This window comes from Pseudorca crassidens, chromosome 2, assembly GCF_039906515.1.
Source record: "Pseudorca crassidens isolate mPseCra1 chromosome 2, mPseCra1.hap1, whole genome shotgun sequence".
Classification (NCBI taxonomy): Eukaryota; Metazoa; Chordata; class Mammalia; order Artiodactyla; family Delphinidae; genus Pseudorca; species Pseudorca crassidens.
This window is the reverse complement of record NC_090297.1, coordinates 12033303-12057117: the sequence shown is the minus strand read 5'-3', so window position 1 is coordinate 12057117 and position 23815 is coordinate 12033303. Positions and strand designations below refer to the sequence as shown.

General features: G+C 47.1%; 2 long non-coding RNA genes and 1 pseudogene across 2 annotated transcripts; 2 read left to right on the top strand and 1 right to left on the bottom strand.

Annotated features, from left to right (window-relative positions):
• The first annotated feature begins 955 nt into the window (after window positions 1–955).
• LOC137220233 (dehydrodolichyl diphosphate synthase complex subunit NUS1 pseudogene) lies at window positions 956–3998 on the top strand (annotated as a pseudogene).
• Window positions 3999–6166: 2168 nt separating this feature from the next.
• Window positions 6167–12141, top strand: LOC137215905 (uncharacterized). The gene is made up of 4 exons (XR_010939480.1): window positions 6167–7118; window positions 8065–8146; window positions 10182–10312; window positions 11843–12141. It is a non-coding gene; the product is annotated as an uncharacterized lncRNA (long non-coding RNA).
• On the bottom strand, window positions 6647–18496 carry LOC137215906 (uncharacterized). The gene is made up of 2 exons (XR_010939481.1): window positions 18199–18496; window positions 6647–17145 (listed from the first exon to the last, which is right to left on the bottom strand). It is a non-coding gene; the product is annotated as an uncharacterized lncRNA (long non-coding RNA).
• Between the last annotated feature and the right edge of the window lie 5319 nt (window positions 18497–23815).

The following is a 23815-nucleotide window of genomic DNA, read 5'->3' as shown; positions in this document are numbered from 1 at the left end:
CCTTTTTTCTACAACACCTTCATGTTCTTCGCGTCTTATCTCCCTAATTAGATTCTATGCTTCTAGAGGCAGGAACTCTTCCATGTAGACCTTTACAGTTGGAAGAGATCTTAGTGTTTATCTGGTCCAACCTCTCACCTAATGTCTGAATCCCCGACATCTCTGGCAACTTCTGATTCGGTTTCTTGAAGACCTCCAGTTCCCGGGCTCTTCTTACCTAAAGAAGTTTGGCTCAGTGTAAGAATATAAGAAGATGTTAAATACAAAGTTGCAGCTGAATTCATGCTACTTCTGCCTTACGACTGAGTCAGTCCTTGAATGGGTGTGGGATGCAAAAGAGGGAGAACACTGAGGAATGAACAACTTTTTAGCTAAAAATGTTGGAGAATGTTTCTAGCAAGCGTTCGTCCAGGCTGTAATTCACATGTTGTGATTCAGCTCTTGCCCAATGGTGTTAGGGTAAGTGAATTACAAAACTTACTCTCAAAAATCTCTTTTCTTCTTGCTTAGGAAAGACTATGGAGAGTAATCTTTTGGGATGACGGTCATCCAGAAGGTTAGACGGACATCTTGCTCATAGGGCTAACATTTGGTAGGAGCTTTAAAGTTTACAAAGCCCTTTCCAATACTTCGGCTCATTACAACTGTGTGATGGAGGCAGCATTATCCTAACTTTATAAAGGAGGAAACTGGGACTCAAATTAAGCCCTTAGGCTGGCAGAGCCAGTGTGCAAACTCAGGTCTGCGTGGTTCAAACAGTCTGGTGTTGGAGGGAGCTAGCGGCGGAGGCGAGGTGAAGTGCTCGCAGCAGAAAGGGGTTCGGAAAAAAAAGTGTATAAAAAGGGGTTCGGGGGCGGGGGGCGGGGAACGCGGGGCGATAGCCGGATAAGAAGCGGTCTGGCCGCGGGTGGGGGAGGGGGAGGGGGAGGAGAGGACGCCCGGGCGCCACGAGACTATGACGGGGCTACAGGCTCTGCTCGGCCTGCACCGCACTTTCACCTCCCGGCTTCGCTTGCGGTTCGGCACCTGGAACTGGACCTGGCGGAGCTACTGCTGCGCCGCCTCCGCCGCGGTCCTAGCGCCGCTCGGCTTCGCGCTCCGCCAGCCCCCGGCTGTCGGCGGGAACAGCCTTGACCACAGGCATCCGCGCGGGGAGCCCGCCCCGCTCGCCGCCCACCCGTGGCTGCAATGGCACGAGGACGCCAGCTCCTTGAAGAAGCTGCCTGTGCACGTAGACCTAGGGATCTCTGAAGAGCCAGAGCCCAGCTTCTCCGACATCGCAAGCCTCGTGGTGTGATGTATGGCAGTGGGCACCTCTTACATCAGCGTCTACGACCACAAAGGAATTTTCAAAAGAAATAACTCCAGATTGACGGATGAAATCTTAAAACAACAGCAGGAACTTCTGGACATAGATGGTTCCAAATACTCACCAGAATTTGCAAATCGTAATGACGAAGATTGCCATTCGGCAGTCAAGGTGCTGTCCCCAGAAGATGCAAAAGCAGATATGGTGACAGCTGCTCAAGACTTTTGCCAGTCAGTAGCCCAGCAGCAAAAGAAATCCACAGATTTGGATGTAGATATATCAGACCGTTTATTTAGTTCGAATGGTGCCCGTGGTCCTGATTTAGTACTGAAGTTTAGTCCTGAGGACAGCGCACTAGGCTTTCTGCCCTGGCACATCAGCCTGACAGAGATTGTCTCTTTGCCTTCCCACCTAAACATCAGTTATGAGGACTTTTTCTCTGCCCTTCGTCAATATGCAGCCTGTGAACAGCATCTGGGAAAGTAGTGATCCTTGGTTGTGATAGGGACAGAATAAAGGGACAAATTTAGGTAATTAAATAGTCAATCCCACTAGGGGATTGTAAGTAAAGAAAAAAGTATGGGAGACCCCCCTAAGTTAATGATCACTCAAGAAAGCAGGTTTGCTTATGCACGAAACCAAGCAGGCTTGCTTAGCAACAAAACTATGCAACAGAAGCACGAGACATGCCCCAAAACAATAAAATAATGGTGGCATGAGACCCACATCCTGCCCAGTGAGCTCAGTAAGTTAGTGACCCCTAGGACATGCTCTCTGCACACATTAAAAACAATAATTTATGGAAAGGTGACATTTCAAAGTGAAAGACCCTCATTATACTAAGACCTAAAATAATTTTTCCATAGTGCCATGACAGCCCTAGCTTGACCATGTAGGGACAAGAAAACTCCCTTGCCCAACTTGGAGGAGGAGCTAATGATGGAAGCATGACATCTACCCAAGAATGAGGCAGAAGGTGGTCTTTTCCTCCTCCCCACTTTTCCTTTGATTATAAAAGTGTAGCCCACTAAGTTCTCCCGGGCAGCATCCTCTCGCTTGCCCGCTTGTAAGCCTCATAGCATCCTATTCTAATAAATCACTTCTTATCTATCACTTTGCCTCTCACTGAATTCTTTCTGTGCTGAGACATAAAGGACCAGAGCTCTTCGGAGCCCCCCAAAAGGACACCTAACAGTTTCAGCTGTGTAATTTGATTTCAGGCTTTTGGAGAAAAGGACTCAAGTGACTCATGTTGACAAAGCACCTCTGAAATCCTGTACACACCTAGTTCATAATCCTCATAATTTATCAACAGACACAAAAAAAGTGTCTCACTTGAGACTAAGAGCACGTGTGAGTGAGTATGTGTGGGTGTGTGCATGCATGCATGTATGGAAATAAACTTATAAATGGGGGAAATATTGGAGAAGAAAATATGTGGACTTGCACTTCTGAGCAAAGAGCAGCAATGTTTTAGGAGCTGAAATTTCAGATTTAAAGGCTTCAACCCCAACTACTTCCCTGTTTTTGTGGGGAGAGAAGGAGGTGATTAAAGCTGTTTTGTTGTCGTTTTGGGGGGAAGGGGAATAACTTTTGTTCAGTCTTTCCTAGTGATCCAACTTTAATTTTTAAGAATAATATATCAGGGATTTCCATGGTGGCGCAGTGGTTAAGAATCCGCCTGCCAATGCAGGCGACACGGGTTCGAGCCCTGGTCCAGGAAGATCCCACATGCCGCGGAGCAACTAAGCACGTGAGCCACAACTACTGAAGCCCGTGTGCCTAGAGCCCGTGCTCCGCAGCAAGAGAAGCCACCACAATGAGAAGCCCGCGCACCGCAACGAAGAGTAGCCCCCACTCGCCACAACTAGAGAAAGCCCGCACGCAACGAAGACCCAACGCAGCCAAAAGTAAATAAATAAAATTTTAAAAAAGAATAATATATCGACTTATTAAATGGAAGCATTCTGAGTTTGAGGGATCGCCAGAGGAATGGAGTTCTGTGTTGCTCACATGTTAAAAGTTTGCTCACCTTTGGAGCAGAGGGAATACCTCTTTTCAGACATCCGTCCATTTTCATCTCTTCATCGCTGTCAAACAATATGACTTGAGAGTGTTGCTCTGTTGTCTGTGTTCTGAAGATCATTTGAAAAAGAACTCTTACAACATCGAAATGCAGAATTTTAAAAAATTTAAAAATTGCATGAAGCAGTCAAAAAAAGGTGAAAAGCTTGTAATCTTAAAAGTAAAGGTGGAAAGTTTCCTGAATAAGGAAAGAAAGTTTTGATTTCCTTTTCTGTTTGGTGGGCCTTGTGCTCTGTAGTACCCAAAGGTGGTTTACAAAATATTTCCATTAACTATGCTCATTTAAAATAAGTATTTGAGGGAGGTTACCAAGGCAGTTCTTTTCCTCAAAAGTCACCTGTTCCTCTTTGGAATAGGACATTTAGGGCCATGTGAATACCCACGATTTTTTCTCAGTAAATCCTGATGGTGACTTTGCATAAAAAGATCTTTAAGTAAGATTGAGGTCTGTGTAGGTAATAAAATATTACCAAAGTCTACAAAAGTAATTTAATTTTGCATGTTCACTGATTCTGGTTTTTTTTTTTTTTGCGGTACGTGGGCCTCTCACTGTTGTGGCCTCTCACGTTGCGGAGCACAGGCTCCGGATGGACGCGCAGGCTCAGCGGCCATGGCTCACGGGCCCAGCCGCTCCGCGGCATGTGGGATCTTCCCGGACCGGGGCACGAACCCGTGTCCGCTGCATCGGCAGGCGGACTCTCAACCACTGCGCCACCAGGGAAGCCCGATTCTGTTGTTTTTTAAATGAATAAATGATTTTTTGATAGGTGTTTAATATTTCTTCCCTCATTACGGCTTGCAGGATCTTAGTTCCCTGACCAGGGATCGAACCCAGGCTCACTGCAGTGAAAGTGCCAAGTCCTAACCACTGGATCACCAGGGAACTCCCCCTGAAAGTGTACATTTAGAATGGAGTAGTTTAGGGAATTCTCTGACAGTTAGGAACTAAGATCCCGAAAGCTGGGCGACGCAGCCAAAAAAAAAAAAAAAAAAATAGAATGGATTAGTTTAAATATTAGGTATGAAAAATAACCTAGACCCCGCTCACAGCAACTAGAGAAAGCCCGCGCACAGCAACAAAGACCCAATGCAGCCAAAAAAAAAAAAAAACACTAATCAAAAGATATCTTAAAACAGACGTTCTCAACTCTGGCTACACATGAGAATCACCTGAGGGGCTTTTAAGAAATCCTCAGAGGCTTCCCTGGTGGCGCAGTGGTTGAGAGTCCACCTGCCGATGCAGGGGACACGGGTTCGTGCCCTGGTCCGGGAAGATCCCACGTGCCGCGGAGCGGCCGGGCCCATGAGCCATGGCCGCTGAGCCTGCGCATCTGGAGCCTGTGCTCCACAACGGGAGAGGCCACAACAGTGAGAGGCCCACATACCACAAAAAAAAAAAAAAAGAAAGAAAAAAGAAAGAAAGAACAAAGAAATCCTCGGGCCACATCCCCTCTGGGAGTGGGCCCCGGGCACAGCCTCATCCCTAACATTTGCAGGACCTGGAACTAGAGTACCACTGGAGATTCATATACCTGAGTCTAAATACTTAAAATTCAAGCAAACAAACTGTTAATTCAAATATTTTTCTATTCTCCCATCTTGACAAATACAACTTTATAATAGCTTGGAAGTCCAGGTTCAAATGTACAGTTCTTTGACTCTTTGGAGTTCCAAACTAGAGGTGGCAGTTGGAGGAGAGTCGGCTCTTGGCCTGCAGCCTTTCCCCCTTTCTCCTCTTCCCGCCTCTACTGCTCTTCCGCACCTGGAGCCTCATGCACACAGGTGTGGGCACCTCAGCCTCCGCGTCTAGGAGCTAGTCACGCTTCCTACAAAGAGAGCCCTGGACTTCCCTGGTGGGCGCAGTGTTTAAGAACCAGCCTGCCAACGCGCCACAACTACGGAAGCCCGCGTGCCTAGAGCCCGTGCTCCACAACAAGAGAAGCCACCGCAATAAGAAGCCCGCACACAGCAACGAAGAGTAGCCCCTGCTCGCCGCAACTAGAGAAGCCTGTGCGCAGCAACGAAGACCCAACGCACCCAAAAAATAAATTTTAAAAATTTTAAAAAGGAAAGAAAAGGAAGAACCCTCTGGAGAAATCACCTGTGACATTCTTTTTTTTTTTTTTAATAATCATTTATATTTCTTTGGCACTTTATTTATTTAGCGGTACACGGGCCTCTCACTGTTGTGGCCTCTCCCGTTGCAGAGCACAGGCTCCGGACGCGCAGGCTCAGCGGCCATGGCTCATGGGCCTAGCAGCTCCGCGGCATGTGGGATCTTCCCGGACTGGGGCAGGAACCCGTGTCCCCTGCATCGGCAGGCGGACTCGGCGAACTCTCAACCACTGCGCCACCAGGGAAGCCCCGTGACATTCTTTAAAAAAAGAAAAAAAAGAGCCCTTGGCCGCTCCTCTGGCTTAGGGGCCCACACACCAGCAAGACAGTCAATATTCAGAAGAATGGACTCAGGAAGAGTCCTGGGAAGGCCTGGGAAGTTGACTCAGAGTATAGGGGCCGGAAATTTCAGAGTCCCCCTGGAATAAGGTGGAGAGGTTGGGCCACGGGCTTTGGGTGGGCTCATCCCTTGGGCTCTGGGGACTTGCCACTAAGCAGGGTCTTCTAAAGCAGAGCCCAGGGCAGGGGTTCCTCCTACATTGGTCTTAGGGCAGAACTATCTGAGCACCTGTCCTCTTTTTTTTTTTCTTTTTTTTTGCGGTACGCGGGCCTCTCACCGCCGCGGCCTCTCCCATTGCAGAGCACAGGCTCCGGACGCGCAGGCTCAGCGGCCATGGCTCACGGGCCCAGCCTCTCCGCGGCACGTGGGATCCTCCCGGACCGGGGCACGAACCCGCGTCCCCTGCATCGGCAGGCGAACTCCCAACCACTACACCACCAGGGAAGCCCCCCGTCCTTTTTTTTATTGTTAACTTTTGATGGATGTTCATACATACAGATAGGAAAGTACACAAGTTGTAGGTATACAGCTTGATGAATTTTTACAAATACATTGATCAAGGATGTATGCATTTATCATAAAAATTATATTGTATTTTATATTTAAAAAACTTTCCTTAGGTAAGAAGTGGATTTATTTAGAGAGATACACATTCCATAGACAGAATTCAGTCCATCTCAAAAGGCGAGAACAGGCTTGGGAAAAACACACTCCACAGACAGAGTTTGGGCCATCTCAGAAGGTGAGAGGTCAAAAATTATTTTTTAAAAGGGAGTAACAATAAAAAGAGAAGAATATTGAACACAAAATTTATTTATTTAATTATTGGCCACGCTGCAGCTTGTGGGAATTAGTTTCCTGATCAGGGATCAGACCCAGGGCCCCAGCAACGGAAACGCACAGTCCTAACCACTGGACTGCCAGAGAATTCCCTGAATACAAAATTTAGAATAGTGGTTTCCTCTGGTGGGGACTCAGGGGATGGGACAGAGAAGGACACATTATCAGTAATGTTCTAATTCCTAAATTGAGCAGCAAGTTCACAGTTTATTATGCTTCTTGATATATGTTTTCTTTTGTACATCCTAAAATCAACTCAAAGTCCTGCAGTCTGGGGGCATTCTGCTTAAAGACAAATTAACGCTGCATAATTCAAAGGCTCCTGGGAGCATTCCTGTAATTGATCATCTTGACTCATCTGAAAACAAAACAAGTCTCTATGAAGAAAGGAAAAAGGAAAGCATATGAAACATTGTAAGACAATTCAAGGTAAGGTTATTTTTTATCTTTTTTTTTTTACTGATAATAAATATGCATGACATAATACATAAAATTTAAGCACTATATAAACCCAGAGCAAGAGAAGTAAACTCTCCCTAAAATGCTCTCTTCTGCAGAGTCAAGACCATCAACAACGTGGTGTGTATTCCTCAACCTTTTCTATAAGTAGTAACATTATTGATTTTTGCAAAAATGGGATCATTTTAGAGAAACGCTTCTGAACCTTGCTTTTTCACTTAGCAATAGTCTCTTGAACAGCCTTTTCCCTCATAATGTCCTTCAGAGAGAAGGGCAGATGGATTTCCCCACAAATCCCCACCACACTCATCTCCCTAAATCCAGTTCAAATATCACCTCCCTGAATTCATAGGGGGCCAGGGGCCAGGGACACCATTGATCTACTAATCTGCCCCGGGAAATATCATGCCCTAGGGAATTTAGTCTCTCTTATCACTAAATCCAACTGTGTGTGTGTGGGGGGGTAGCCTCATTTATGTGAACATAAATGAGTTCTTATAAATGAGGATATCATATATCCATTCATTTAACCAAAATTTACGGAGTGCCTACCATGTGCCAGTCAGGGGTGAAGTGGACAGAGATCTCTGTCTTGTGGCACTCTTATTCTAAAGGGGGCATTCAGCAAATCAGGAAACACATGAGACTTTTTTTTTTTTTTTTGGCCATCCCGGGGACTTGCGGGATCTTAGTTCCCCGACCAGGGATCGAACCTGAGTCCCCTGCATTGGGAGCGCAGAGTCTTAACCGCTGGACCACCAGGAAAGTCCCCATGTTTTTGTTTGTTTGTTTGTTTTGCCAATAAGACTATATCTGATGGAGGTAAGTGTGGAGATGAAAACCAGGTGTGTGATGTGACAGAGAACGGCCATTCAGGGGGAGGCACCAAACATTCTCTACTGTGGCTGATTCCCAGGCAGGAGTGAAAGAAGATATCCATCAGACAACTATGAACTTCTGTCCCATTACCTGGCCGCGCAGCCTGTGGCCTCTTGTGCGTGAGTATTTTTATAATTCCCATAATCTTGTGACTAGCATAATTGCATTGTGATATATGTGTGTTTTAAAAGAGTTTGCTGGAAGGGTGAGCTGTGACAGGGCGAGAGAGAGGCATGGACATATATACACTAACAAATGTAAGGTAGATAGCTAGTGGGAAGCAGCCGCATGGCACAGGGATATCAGCTCGGTGCTTTGTGATCGCCTGGAGGGGTGGGATAGGGAGGGTGGGAGGGAGGGAGATGCAAGAGGGGAGAGATATGGGAACATATGTATATGTATAACTGATTCACTTTGTTATAAAGCAGAAACTAACACACCATTGTAAAGCAATTATACCCCAATAAAGATGTTAAAAAATAAAAATAAAAAAAATAAAAGAGTTTGCTTAGGACTTCCCTGGTGGCACAGTGGTTAAGAATCCACCTGCCAATGCAGGAGACACGGTTTGATCCCTGGTCCAGGAGGATCCCACATGCCGTGGAGCAATTAAGCCCATGCGCCACAACTACTGAAGCCCGAGCACTCTAGGGCCTGCATGCCGCACCTACTGAGCCTGTGCTCTAGAGCCCGCGAGCCACAACTACTGAGCCCGTGTGCCACAACTACTGAAGCCCGCGCACCTAGAGCCCGTGCTCCGCAACAAGAGAAGCCACCACAATGAGAAGCCCACGCATCACAACGAAGGGTAGCCCCTGCTCACCACAACTAGAGAATGCCTGCATGCAGCAATGAAGACCCAAGGCAGCCAAAAATAAAATAAAACTTTTTTTTAAAGTTTGTTTAATGTAAACATTTAGAACGTACTATAATTTTTGTAAACCTATTTCAGCATCCCTTCATTGGGTAATGAACTGGGAGCCACCCAGAATGGAAGCATTTAGGGCCCTCTTGGTCTCTACAGAACCCTAAATTGCAGGTACTTATCTCTTTTGAACTTATAATTATACATTGTCAGGTCTTTGAAGGCAAGAAGTATTCCTAACATTCTATCCACGGCTGAGTTAATATTTGTCTGGGAGATCATTATCAAAGAGAGGTTGGGAATTTGCTGGTGGTCCAGTGGTTAGGATTCCATGCTTGCACTACAGGGGGCCTGGGTCAGTGATAAATGGAATATTTAAAGAAAGGATTCACAGTCGTCAATGATTGCAGCCCTCCAATGTGAGCCGGTAAGCCCTGAGGAAGCCCAGGGCTGAAAAGAATACATGCGGGACTTCCCTGGTGGTGCAGTGTTTAAGAATCTACCTGCCAGTGCAGGGGACACGGTTTGATCTCTGGTCCGGGAAGATCCCATATGCTGTGGAGCAACTAAGCCTGTGCGCCACAACACCTAAGCCTGCGCTCTAGAGTCCATGAGCCACAACTGCTGAGCCCATGCACCACAACTACTGAAGCCCGCGCACCTGAAGCCTGTACTCTGCAACAAGAGAAGCCACAGCAATGAGAAGCCACCTGTGCAACGCAACAAAGAGTAGCCCCCACTCGGCCCAACTAGAGAAACCCTGCAAACAGCAACAAGACCCAACGCAGCCAAAAATAAATAAATAAACAAACAAATAAATTAAATTCAAAGAAAAACCCTTCCCCCAAAAGCCATCAGGGAGCTTGGGTCTTTAAAAAAAAATAAATTAAATTAAAAAAAAAAGAACACCTGCCATCTAGCAGCTATCAGACTGCAGCCCTGTGGAAACTCAGGATGTGAAAACATGGGATACTGGCCCAACTAGCTGAGGTGCATATCAAAGGAATGATTTCAGTGAGCCCAGACTCTTGCATGTCCCCATACATAGAAAACTGCTAAATTCCTTAACTTGAGATATCTGGTTTTCTTTATTAACAATAATCTTTTGATATTCAGACTACCTGCTTTTTGTTATAAAACTTCTATATAACCTGGCTCTCCCCGTCACCTCCTTGTAGCAGTTTCTCAGAGCTATCTGAAATGCTGTCTCCTGGGCTACAGTCCTCATTTTGCCTCAAATAAAACAACTTGCAACTCTCACATTGTCCTTTTTTTCTTTTTGTCAACAGTCACGGCGACCACGAAGGGATCCGGAGTGGACTTCTCTCCTTCACCTGAACTCTACGAGGAACTGGAGCCTTGGTACCAGCAGAGGCCCCTGGCACTCGTCTGCCTCCTTGGAGAGTCCAGATGAATTTGGGTAAGTCTCTCCTGGTTCTCGGATCTCCTGTGTTGGTTGATGATCCTGAGTTTTATTTGGTGGTGTATAGAAGGTAACTGCTCCCGATCAGTTGAAAGATACTGTGTGGGGGGAGGGGGGCGGGGCTTGGTTGAAAGATACCAGGCAAAAAGCCACCCAGGTGAAAGATACTGGGGGGGCCTGGCTGAAAGATACCAGGGTTTGCTCAGTTGTAGGAGACTGAGTGGTCCTGGCTGAGTGGTTAGGTAAGAGGTTGATCTGACGCTTTTCCTCAGTTCAGCTGCCTTAATGGAATTTGTCGGGATAAAAGTGAAGATATTACATGAGAGTGTTACTCCAAAGAAAAGGGACAAGACTCCTCCCGGCCAGTTATGGCTTTCTCAGGAGACTGATAAATTTACAGGAGTGATGGAGGCAAAGGCCTCATACCGTGCAGCGGTCCCATAGGGAAACCCACTCATTAATCAAAACACTTACTTGTCCAGGGGTCACAGATAAAAATTGGCCATTCAGCGATCTGAGCACCCACGGTAGTCTTAGACCACTGAAGGGAAAAACTGAGACACATAAGGGGGCTGAAAGTACTCTAGGGTTACGCTTAGAGGAGTTAAGCTCACAAGCAGCACGCTGGCCACCACACAATTTCACTAGTAAATTTTATCCCTGACAAATTCAACTTAAAAGGGAACTAGAATCTCTCAAACACAAAAACGAGGGTGTCAGAAAAGCAACCTCCAACTAAGACCCCAGCCGGATTCATGTACAACACTGTATGGAGCTCAGACTTGCAAGTACCTAGTTAATTGCAGAAATTATGCTACAGGAGAGCTCAACCTAAAATAGCCAAATTGGGGTTCTTCTGATAGTCCCAAATTGCTATAGTTGCGCACACAGTTAAAAAAAAGCCGGCCGTAAGATCAAACAGACTGAATGAATGCTTCCATTGATTGGTACCTAGAAGCTTCTAAAAGAGAAAATGGTAGAGTAACTTTTTGAAACTATATCAGAACTAAAAAAGGCCGCTAGCACCCTGTCTCTGACTCTGTCTGTCCCTCTGCTCCTCCCACATGTCCTCTTCTATCAGAATTGCCTGACCCAGATGCCATTTTTTTTTCTCTTCCAACTCTTCTGTCTCCTGCTGTTCCCTCTTCCCCAGCAAAGGAGGATAAAAAATCAGAAGTGATTATAGCTCCCTTTAAGGAGAAGCCTATTGCAGGGAGAAGTGAACCATCCTCTCTGCTTACGTACACACCCTGGACCCAAGCAGAACTTAGAGCCTTGGCTAAGGAATTTCCTGATCTAAGTCAGAATCCATTGGGATTTGCTAAGGAATTTGAGTTAACCGTCTGGACCTACATGCCTGGGTTTTCAGATCTATAACAATTAGTATTTACTTAACTGGAAATTAAAGGAAATCTCACCCTAAGAATGAGGAGCCTCTTTTATTGCATACACAGTTAAATTAAGGTTAAAAAGCTGGCTTGGGCTTCCCTGGTGGCTCAGTGGTTAAGAATCCACCTGCCAATACAGGGGACATGGATTCAAGCCCTGGTCCGGGAAGATCCCACATGCCGCGGAGCAACTAAGCCCGTGCACCACAACTACTGAGCCTGCGCTCTAGAGCCCGCGAGCCACAACTACTGAGCCCACGTGCCACAACTATTGAAGTCCGTGCGCCTAGAGCCCGTGCTCTGCAACAAGAGAAGCCACCGAAATGAGAAGCCCACACACCACAACGAAGAGTAGCCCCCGCTCGCCACAACCAGAGAAAGCCGGCGTGCAGCAATGAAGACCCAATGCAGCCAAAAATAAATAAATAAATTTATTAAAAAAGAAGCTCGCTTGATAAAAATATTTTTTTCAGAATTCTGACTTTAAACAAAAGCCTTCTGGGGGAAACTTGCATTTCTCTTTCTGTGTCTTTGAGAGGTAAATGTCCTACCTGATCTTCCTAAGACGTTCCATGTATGTCTATGTGTGTATGTACGTGTTTTGAAAATTTGACCTCTGCCATACTATTTTTGAGAGTAAACTCTCCAGATCTTACTTAGGTTACATCCTCCCCTGCTCTCTTATGGGGAAGCCTTTGCATCTTAATGGTTTGAATCACTATAAATGTATATACTTTATGAATGGCCAAATGATGGATCCTTTTAAAGTTGGAGAAACTAACAAATTGGTCAATCTAGCACTCTCATTATAAACAGTTGTTTTATTGGTACCTATAAAAACAAACAAAAAAATCAAATTAAAGGTGGAAGAAAGAAATATATCAGATTATTAACCTAAGAACTTCTTTAACTTAAAACAAGTAAGAAAAACTGGTTTGGGAAGCTTCATTTGTGGTCTATACTTTCCCTCAGTGGGTCTCACAGATGCTAATAAAAGCATTAGAATAATTAATATTAACATGAAAAATCCTGTAAGGAAAGTCTAGATACTATTTCCAATAAGGTAGAAATTTTAAAGGAATTATGTCAAATGAATAAAGAAGTCTTTAGATGGTTATTTAAAATTGGATAAATAAAATGGACATTTATGTGATTAAAACACAAAGTTTTGATATTACTACACTACCTACCTAAGGTTAAATGGGCCAAAAGGGACCCCCTACTGGTCCCCAGAATTAAAAGCCAAACAAGTCTGTTCTATTTACCCCAATTTTAAAAGATATTTAAGGGGCTAGAAGAATTTGTTATGAAACTTCTATACAACCTGGCTCCCGCCTCACCTCCTCCAAGCAGTTTCTCAGAGCTATCTGAAACGAGGTCTCCTGGGCTACCGTCCTCATTTTGCCCCAAATAAAACATAACTTGCAACTTTCACATTGTACATTTTTTTTTAGGTCAACATCAGGGAACTAGATCCCGCATGCCACAACTAAGACCCAGCAGAGCCAGATAAAGAAATAAATATTTTTTAAAAAAAGAGAGGTTCACTACCATGAATAATGAGGCAAGTAAATCTCCCAACAGAGCCAGACGTTGGACTTGAGTTTTATTTCCCCAGATTGCTCCAAGAACATAGCCCAGCTCTCTCATCCAAGGGTTTTGTTTATGCTGTCCTGAGTGTGTGGTCATTATGGGCTGGTAGCCCATGAAGGCTGAGCCAGAGAGAGAAAACCTAGCTTCCAGAGACAAGCCTGGATGTTGGGAGGTAATGGACTGATTTGAGGGACAAGGCCCTGGCATCAGCAGGGCTTTTTTTTTTTTTTTTTTTTGTGGTACGCGGGCCTCTCACTGTTGTGGCGTCTGCCGTTGCGGAGCACAGGCTCCGGACGCGCAGGCTCAGCGGCCATGGCCCACGCGCCCAGCCGCTCCATGTCATGCGGGTTCGTCCCGGACTGGGGCACGAACCCGTGTCCCCTGCATCGGCAGGCGGACTCTCAACCACTGTGCCACCAGGGAAGCCCTCAGCAGGGCTTTTGACCTTTGTCCCTAAGGAGACAGCAGCAGAGAGTTGGGCATTTGGGCTCTAAAGCAGGTCACCTATTCCCCACTTGTGGTCACAGTTGCTAGATACTATTTCTACTGCTCACATGACACGTGGGAGAAGAAAGAACAACATAAGCTTGGCAGGTGCAGTGGCCCCTGCACTGTGGCCTGGCAGGGAGCCTCTCTGGCTGGCTGCTCTCTGGGTTATAAGCCAACCAGCCTATACATCACCCTCTTGTTAATTTTTGTTTCAACTGTGCAAGTCCATGTTGGTCCATAGGGGTTGCTATGACAACATACCATAGACTGGGTGGCTTATAAACAACAGAAATTTATTTTGTCACGGTTTTGGAGACTGAGAAGTTCAAGGTCAAGGCACTGGCAAAGTTGGTATCTGGTGAGTTCCTGCTTCCTCCTTCATAGATGGCCATCTTTTTGCTGTATCCTGACATGGTGGAAGGGGTGAGGGATATCTCTGGGGTCTCTTTTATAAGGACGCTAATCTCATTCATGAGGGCTCCTAAAGGCCCCACCTCCTAATATCATCACCTTGGGGATTAGGATTTCAACACATGAATTTTGAGGGAACACAAACATTCAGTCCATTACAATATTCATTGTAAAAAATTAAAACAATATATATCTTAAAGTGGGCAAATGATAATTTCCATTTTTTTTGCCAGTATAAATAGTGCTGGAATAAACACCCTCATACATCCATGCTTGCGTACATAGAAAGAAGTCTGAATGATTATTCTTTTAAAAACATTTATTTTTATTATTACTAAAGAAATTCATGTTTGTAGTAAAAAAAAGTCAGAATGAAACAATGGAAAATGAGGATCACCCACACCTAATCCCCAGTCCCAATCCCCAAGATAATTAATATATGGTCTTAGAGATTTTTCTCTGCCTGCATTCAAACATTTAAAAAAAAAAAAGAATCATCTTGTGCATAACATTCTGCAATGGCTTCTTTACTTGCTATTGCAAAATGCTTAGGTTCATTCATTCCACATTTATTGAACCCCTGCTCAGAAGTTAGGGACCCAACAATGTTCTTGTTTTCAAATAATTTACATTCTAGTGGATGAGACAGACATAGACAAGAAACAAACAAGAAGTAGTAATGAAAGCCAAGAAGGAGATGACAAGTGATACAAGCTAACAGGAAGGCAGTTTCTATAGTTTTAAGTCATCTTTTAGCAATTCCACTGAGTGCAATGGAATTTCTAGTTCTCCTCTGTTATAAAGGCTGCTGCAGGGAACATCTTTGTCACATAAATTTTCATGTCTGTGGGAGCAGCTCCTAGGGCTTAGGTGTCTTTAACCCCTTTTCTGTCTAGGGCTAGCAAGTGTTTCCAAACCCAAGGCTGAATGGCGGCTCCAGAGATGCAGGAGAGAGAGGGAGGTGGGAACCGAGCCGTGCCAGGGAGCGGGCACTACGTTTGGAGTCAGATCAAAGAACAAGCCATAACTCTGCCATTTGCCCGCCCTCTCTGAACACGCCCCCACCCCCCATTTGCAAAATGGGGACAACCTTCTAACCTCACAGTGTTATTGCAAGGACGAAATGACATTGTTTCCCTTTACGCTCTTCCTGGGACAGACATAAGCATTTCGTTCTTTCACTCACCTACTCATCCAACAACTCCAAGAGCTCCATTAAAATACATCCAATGGGGACTTCCCTGGTGGTCTAGTGGTTACGACTCCGCGCTTCCACTGCAGGGGGCGCGGGTTCGATTGCAGCTAAGATGCCGCGGGGCGCGGTCAAAAAGTAAAACTGAAAAAAAAAAATGAAGTGGAGGAGATCGATTTAAAAAAAATACATCCAATATGGACAGATTTCCTAATGGATAATGAGAAAATTGCAAAGGGAGAGAGCCTTGCTACTTATTTCGGCCGCGCTGACGGCCGGGAAAGTCCCTAGACCTTTGCTATTTAAATTGTGGTCTGGGTACCAGCTGCATTGACGTCATCTGGGAGCTCATTAGAATTGCAGAATCTCTGACCTATCAATTCAGTATTTGCATATTAAGATCCCCAGGATTTCCTATGCACATTTTAGTTCGCGAAGCACTGGTTTAGAGTGGAAGATAAATAGCAGGTAGAGTTAAATATGTCTTCATCTCAATGAGGGATTGTAGAGGGAGTGACCTAACACATTCTTCTGGGTTGAATTTGGCCTTGTTGCCTGGACCACCAGTATCATGTTGTTTATTCTTTCAGGAAGAGAACTCAAAAGACCAGATCATTTCCTTCATCTGTTTCTCTAACCAGGTGTGGAAACCCAGCCCGCCTCAAGACCTTGAGCTGTCAGGGTTGGGTGGGCCCTGAGAAGTCTTCATTCCAGCTCAGTCCTCTGTGGCTGCCCTGTCCACCCTGCCCCACCCCCATTTCACAGGCCAGGCCCCGAGAAGGGCTGTGATTTTCTCAGAGTCACACAACAACCAGGTGGTGGCCTCAGTCCTGGCCGTCCTCACCTCTTCCCTATCACAGATTTTGATGCACTGTTTTTTTCTATGGATTCAGATCATCTTTTTGGAAAAACGATTTTTTTTTTTTGGCTGCGCCGTATGGCATGCAGGATCTTAGTTCCCTGACCAGGGATCAAACCAGTGCCCCCTGCAGTGGAAGCACAGAGTATTAACCACTGGACTGCCAGAGAAGTCCCCAGAAAAATGACTTTTTTTTAAATTGGTTTTTTGTAAAAGAATTATGTGCTCATTTTAAAGAATTCAAACATGTAAGAATTGTCCCAACAATTCCATTCTTAGGTATATACCCAAGAGAAATGAAAACATATAGCCACATAAAAACCTGTACATGAATGTTTATAGCAGCATTATATTTTTCATTTTTTTTTTTTTTTACGCGGGCCTCTCACTGTTGTGGCCTCTCCCGTTGCGGAGCACAGGCTCCGGACGCGCAGGCTCAACAGCCATGGCTCACGGGCCCAGCTGCTCCGTGGCATGTGGGATCTTCCCGGACCGGGGCACGAACCCGTGTCCCCTGCATCGGCAGGCGGACTCTGAACCACTGCGCCACCAGGGAAGCCCTATAGCAGCATTATTCCTAACAGCCAAAAAAATGGAAACCCAAGTGCCCACGAGCTGATGAATGGATAAACAAAATGTGGTATATTCACACAATGGAATATTATTTGACAATGAAAAGGAATGAAGTATCGACACGAGCTACAACATGGACGAACCTTGAAAATGTGCTAAGTGAAAGAAGCCAGATGCAAAACACGATGTAGCGTATGATTCCACTGACAGAAATGTCCAAACTATGGGACTTCCCTGGTGGTCCAGTAGTTAAGAATCCACCTTCCAATGCAGGGGACGTGGGTTCGATCCCTGGTTGGGGAACCAAGATCTGCGTGTGCCTCAACTAAGACCCAACAAAGCCAAATAGATGTTAAAAAAAAAAAGAAAGAAAGAAATGTCCAAAATAGGCAAACCTATGGGAAGTAGATTAGTGATTGCCAGGGGCTGAGGGGATGGGGAAAGGGGGTATGGGGTTTCTTTTGGGGGTGATCAAATGTTCTGAAATTAGATAGTGGCAATGGCTGTACAATTCTGTGAATATACCAAAAACTACTGTTAAAAAAAAACCCCCAACTTCAAAAGGCTGAATTTTGTGGTATGTAAATTATAGCTCAATAAAGCTGTTATTAAAAAACCACAGTAGAAAGAGGAAAGTCACCCCACCCCAGGCTCCCCCAAGTAGCCACTTATTCACTCCATAAATATTCACGGAGCGCCTGTTCCCTGCAGCCTGCGGGATGAGGACACAAAGGGAAGCAAACAGCTCACATCCTGCGAGCAAAGGCTGCCCCAGCGTTCAGAGCCCCAGAGCCAGGGCCTGCACCACCTCGATGATTTCCACGGACTGACCTCTGCCCCTCACCTCCTCCCTTCCCTCTGGTACCCCAACCCCAGCGGTCACGGAGCCCACCCCCTGCTCACCGTTCCTCAGCCCCTCCTTCCTCCCTGCCCTTCCTACCCTGTCACTTGACACTTCCACCACCTTCCCTGCTCCTGACCCCAACCCTAGTCAAACCCAACTCTCCGCCCACTCTGCGCCTCCCCTGGGCAGCTGGATGCGCCTGGAGCAAAACACGCCACCTTGCCAGACGCCTCACTTTATTTTTTATTTTTTTGGCGGTGCCCGGCGGCTTGCGGGATCTTAGTTCCCCCACCAGCGATTGAACCTGGGCCATCGTCAGTGAAAGCACGGAGTCCTAACCACCGGACCACCAGGGAATTCTCCCAGCCGCACCCACTTAAAAAAAAATCCGTGACCTGAGTCCCGAGTGGGTCCTCGGGGCTACCCGGATGTCACGATCCTTCACTCCCCATGACCGTGGCCCACCTTCTCTTCTCCCTGTAAAATGGGGACACTAGTATTTCTGCCTCTTGGGGCTGTTGGCTGCGTTAGCACCTGACACATAGTAGGTCCTCAATCGGTGACGGCCACGAGGGATCATTATCTCTGGTCCTCTGTCCAGGGGCTTTCTGGTGACCTGGTCTCCGAAGAGCCCTACCCTGCAGTCGGTATTTTGTTCCAGGGCTGGGCTGCCACGGGTTCTTTGCCGGAGCGGCTCCTCCTCCGGAGAAAAAGGAGGGGGCGTGGCCCAGGGCAGAGGAAGCGTGGCTGAGCTCAGGGTGGGAGCGGGGAGGACGCACCTTCCTGCAGCCAATGTCCACGTGACGGGCTGAGCCTGAGTCAGACCAGAGGCCAAAAGGGAAACTTACCAGGGCCTCAGAAAGGGAGTGTGAAGGAGTTGGGGTTGCAGATGGCCAGGCACCCCAGTCTGGACCTGCCCGGAGGGGGGCCGCCCCCAGGAATCCAGGCTGTGCCTCCTTCTAGGGAACTGAGACCAAAGCCCAAAGGAAGGAGGAAGTGCGAGCCTTGCTCCCCAGTGACTCACGTCATCCTTTGGGGCAAGTCAACTCTGCCCTCCTTCCCCCAGGGGATCCTCTGCCCTGGGTCAGCCTATTCAAAACACCGACCCAATTCGCCCGCCCACACCCTTCGTTCTTCTACCTCGAGATGTTTTCAGATACCTGCCTGGGTCCACAAGTAAGTCTTGGAAGATAATAGAAACAGTGGGAGGGGCGGGAAAAACCCTGTTGTGGAAATCAGGACACCTGGGCATGGTGCTACCCTGCTGTGTGAGCCGGGCAGGTCTCACACCCTCTCTGGGCTCCAGTCTCCACTTCTGTGAGAATGCGCAGCTGGATTCCACGTCCTCTGGTTCCCTGGCTCTGGATTTCTACCAGGGCTTGGGGTTCCTCCATCCGGCCATTGCCCTCAGGGATAAAGTCTCATCCTCTTCACATAGCCCAAGGGCCCTTGCTGACTTGGTCCTGACCTTGGCTGGACCTCATTCCCGCCCCTTGCCACGCCCCCAGCAACATGCAGCTGCCCAGTTCAGAGAGCAAGCACCTGGGACGCTCTGGAAGAGCAGCTCGCTGACCCCCACTCATCCTACAGTGGACGTCACGCTCTCTCCAGCTTTCCTCTCCTGACCTGCCAGTTATGTGTGTCCCCCAGCAGAGGCTGTTCTGTTTTCTCTCTCCCTCATTAAACTGAGTTCTGTGCCAAGGGCAATGACGGCATACAGAAGGGGTCAAGGAATATTTGAATGAATGAATGAAAAAATGAATGAAGTGGAAGCTCCAGGCAAGCTGCTTGTGGCCATCCCAGAGCTGTGCCCTGCCCAGGAGGTGGGGGTGGGGTGCTGATGGAGGGGTGTAGATTTTCAAGGGAGGTTCCATCTGGGCTCAGCCAGGCCACAGTCCCAAGCTGACTGGCCCATGACTCAGAGGCCCCAAACAGAGCTTTCACAACCCTCCCTGGCCTTTCTGGATCTGCCTTCTGATCAGGCCTTCAGGCTAATACCTCTCAGGTTTCTCTCTTGCTCCAGCCGGTCTCAACTTGAACTTTGCAAGCGCCCCGCTGGCTTTAAAGGACCAGCTCAAGATTCTTGGGCTGGATTGTATTTTCTCTCCTAAGGAATTCTTGCTCTGTTTACAGAAAGGAAAAAAAAAAATGCCACCCACGCTGGTTAAAGCTCACCCTGATTTTCTGAAATCTCCTCTCCACCCACCCCTCATTTGGCATCTGTCTCCTCGTTGCTGGCGTGGTCCCCCACCGCACCCCAGGACTCCCAGGCCATACGGAGACCCCCTGGGTGGGGGAATGGCAGCCCCAAGGCTTTGTTTACACTGCCTGCCTGGCCACAGCCATATGGGGCCACCAGGGGCTTGCTCTGATCCTGGGAACTATTGAGAACAGAAATCCACATAAATTGGGTTGGGTCCCCCACCTCTCCTTCCCTGCCCTCTCTTCCATCAGTAGATCCCTCCCCCTTTTGCAGACGTTTCCCCCCCTCCCAGCCAAACAGATTCATTTGCAGAATGGCCTCCTCTTGTCCTCGTGTCTTCCTGTCAGCGAAGGGCAGTGCCTCCTGGAGCTCACAGCCTTCTCCTTTGTCCAGTTACTTTTAAAATAATAAACTTTTAATTTTAGAATAATTTTTAGATTTCCAGAAATGTTACAAAGATCACAAAGAGAGTTATCTTACACATTTCACCAGTTTCCTTTTTGATAACATCTTACATAACTACAGCACATTTGTCCAAACGAGGAAAACAACAGTGGTACAAAACTATTCATTAGGGGCTTTCCTGGTGGTGCAGTGGTTAAGAATCTGCCTGCCAATGCAGGGGACATGGGTTCGAACCCTGGTCCTGGAAGATCCCACATGCCGCGGAGCAACTGAGCCCATGCGCCACAACTACTGAGCCTGCACTCTAGCGCCCATGAGCCACTGAGCCCAAGTGCCACGACTACTGAAGCCTGTGCTCCTAGAGCCCATGCTCTGCAACAAGAGAAGCCACCCAATGAGAAGCCTGCACACTGCAACAAAGAGTAGCCCCCGCACCCTGCAACTAGAGAAAGCCCGCGCACGACAACAAAGACCCAACGCAGCCAAAAATAAAAATAAATAAAATAAATAAATTTATATTAAAAAAAAAAACTATTCACTAAACTCCACACTTTATCCAATTCACTAGTTTTTCTACCAATGTCCTTTTTCCGTTCCAGGATCCAATCCAGAGAACCACATTGCATTTAGTCATACGCTATTTGTGATGAGGAAATTATAAGTATCTCTGTTTTACAGACGAAGGAAGAAGAGATCAGAGGAGTAAGTGACTTGCTAGGCAGCAAAAGCAGTGGAGGAAAGGGATTTAGAGCTGGAAGCCACTCGTGGTGCGACCTGAGACTTAGTTTCCTTGTCTGAAGGGTGGGATCACAGGTAATTACTTCATGGCAGGAGCAAGGACTAAAAGAGACCATGTCTATGTGAAACCATGCAACTCAGATTGGGACTTGAACCCACGTGCTGGTGTAACAGGGAAGAGTCAAATCTGACTTCATGTTGGATCTGTTTCTTTCACTTTAACCTTTGCTTCCCAGTGCTTTTGTTCACTAGGAGGATACTGTCTATACAAAGTGGCCTGCCTCAGGGAACCCTGCCCCTCTACCTGAATGTTAAACCAAAGTGCCTTTGTTCAGGGAAACATCCTGACCCTGTCCACCTGTGGATGGATGCAAGAAAGAAGAAATTGGGACTTCCCTGGTGGTCCAGTGTTAAAGAATCTGCCTTCCGATGCAGGGGACGTGGTTTCGATCCCTGGTGGGGGAACTAAGATCCCACATGCCACAACTACTGAGCCCGCGTGCCTCAACTAGAGAGAAAGAAACCCCACATGCCACAACTAGAGAGAAGCCCGCACTGCAATGAAAGATCCCGAGTGCCTCAACTAAGACCTGACACAGCCAAATATAAAAATAAAATAAATAAAAATAAAATAAATCGTTTTTAAAAAGAAAGAAAGAAAGAAAGAAAGAAAGAAAAAGAAAGAAGAAATGAACACATCCCCTCCCTGAGGCTGGCCATTCCAGGGGACATTTGCAAATCTTATGGCCTTTTTACTTGACTTCCTCATCTCCTCCCCTTCTCTGTTCTGTAAAAGAAAAACTGGCATCCAAACCCCGCGAAGATGGTTCTTCAGAGACATTAGTTTGCCATCTTCTCGTTCTGCCGGCTTTCCGAATAAAGTCGTTATTCCTTGCCTCAACGCCTGTCTCCGATTTACTGGGGGTGAGCAGAGCAAGCTTGGACTCGGTAATACTGGGACTCGAACCCAACCAAAACCCAGATTGGGACTTGAACCCACGTTCTTTTAACTGAGATCACACCCCTGGTCTCAGGACTTAATGAAGCTCAGGTTCTTGATGTCTCATCACAGAAAGAATTCAGTGAGAGCCAAAGTGATGGTAAGAAGTGGATTTATTTAGAGAGAAACACACTCCACAGACAGAGCGTGGGCCATCTCAGAAGGCGAGAAAGGCACCAGGGTGCAGGGTTGTCAGGTTTTATAGGGGTGGGTATCATCTCCCAATGAGTGGGGGGAGTGGTCCAGCTATTTTGGGGAAGGGGCGGGGATTTCCAGAAATTGGGCCACCGCCCACTTTTTGACCTTTATGGTCGGCCTTGGAACTGTCATGGCGCCTGGGGGTGTGTTATTCAGCTTGTTGACATGTTACAGTGAGCGTATACTGAGGCTCAACGTCTAGTGGAAGTCGACTCATCCGACATCTTGGACCCATTTGGTTCTAATCAGTTTATGTTGTGTCCTCGGGCTATGTCATTCTTTTAAAGGTTGTGCCCTGCCCCCTTCCCTCCTGTTTCATACCGGCATTTCCTGCCCACGAGATGGTAGCTGTTGTTACTACTGTCACCGTCATCATTACTGAGAAGCCCAGATCTCTTCAACCCCAAGTTCTTGTCAAGGGTTATGTCTAGAGGAGGCCCTGCCCCTCACCCTCTGGGCCCCTTTACCGGGGAAGAGGACAGGCCCTACCGACCTTGCTTTGAGCAGGCCCTAAAGATTGAGTTAGAAATCCCAGGGTATGGTCCCACTGTGGCCGCTGGCTGTGCATGGCATCTCCCTGGACCTCAGCTTCCTCAGATGTAAGGAGGGGATGTGAGGAGATGTGGGGAGGGCTCTGTGGGGCAGCGGCCGGCCCCCCAGCATCAGTTAGTGTGGGCCATCCCTGGCCCCACCGAGTGGCAGGTGGTCACAGCCTGGGCCTCCCAGTCAGGCAGGCCTGGTGCCCATCCCAGGTCCACCTCCGTCTGCTTCGTACCCTTGCTGAAACCCTGTCAGGGATAATCATCCCCAGCTCTCCAGCCTCGCCCCAAACAAGAACTCAGAAAGGCAGCTCCCTCTGCCCTTCCTTACCCTCAGGCCTAAAGAGATTGTGTCTTCAGGTCAAGTAGCTGGTTAGAGGCTTAACCAGAGGGAGAGCCAGGTCTCGTTAAGACCGTGTGTTAAAAGATCAATTTCGGGCTTCCCTGGTGGTGCAGTGGTTGAGAGTCCACCTGCCGATGTAGGGTACACGGGTTCGTGCCCCGGTCTGGGAGGATCCCACATACTGCGCAGTGGCTGGGCCCATGAGCCATGGCCGCTGAGCCTGAGCGTCTGGACCCTGTGCTCTGCAACGGGAGAGGCCACAACAGTGAGAGGCCCGCGTACAGAAAAAAAGAAAAAAAAAAGATCGTTTTCAAGAAAAGATAAAATCATGACTAATCATGACTCCCATACAGATAAAAAAAAAATGAATACGTGTTAAACATTTTGTTTAACTCAGAAGGGAACCAGGTGGATGTTACAACCCGCAGCAGAAGGACATTCACGTTTATAAGTCAGGAATATTGAAATGAATGGGCAGATGTAGGTGAAACTGAGTTGTCCACAAGGGGATGGGGGAACCTCTAAGGAGGGGATTTCTCAGTTACTGCAATTTACAGAGTTGTAAAATAGCTGAAAGACAATGAAAGGCTAGAATCCAATAACCAGGAAGATGGTGCTGCGTGCAGACAGTCTGTAGTTTTCCACTGAAGTGAACATGTATTTTCTGCAGAAGGAAGGTCATGGGTAGGGCACAGTCCAAGGTCTCTGTGCTGATGCTCATTCAC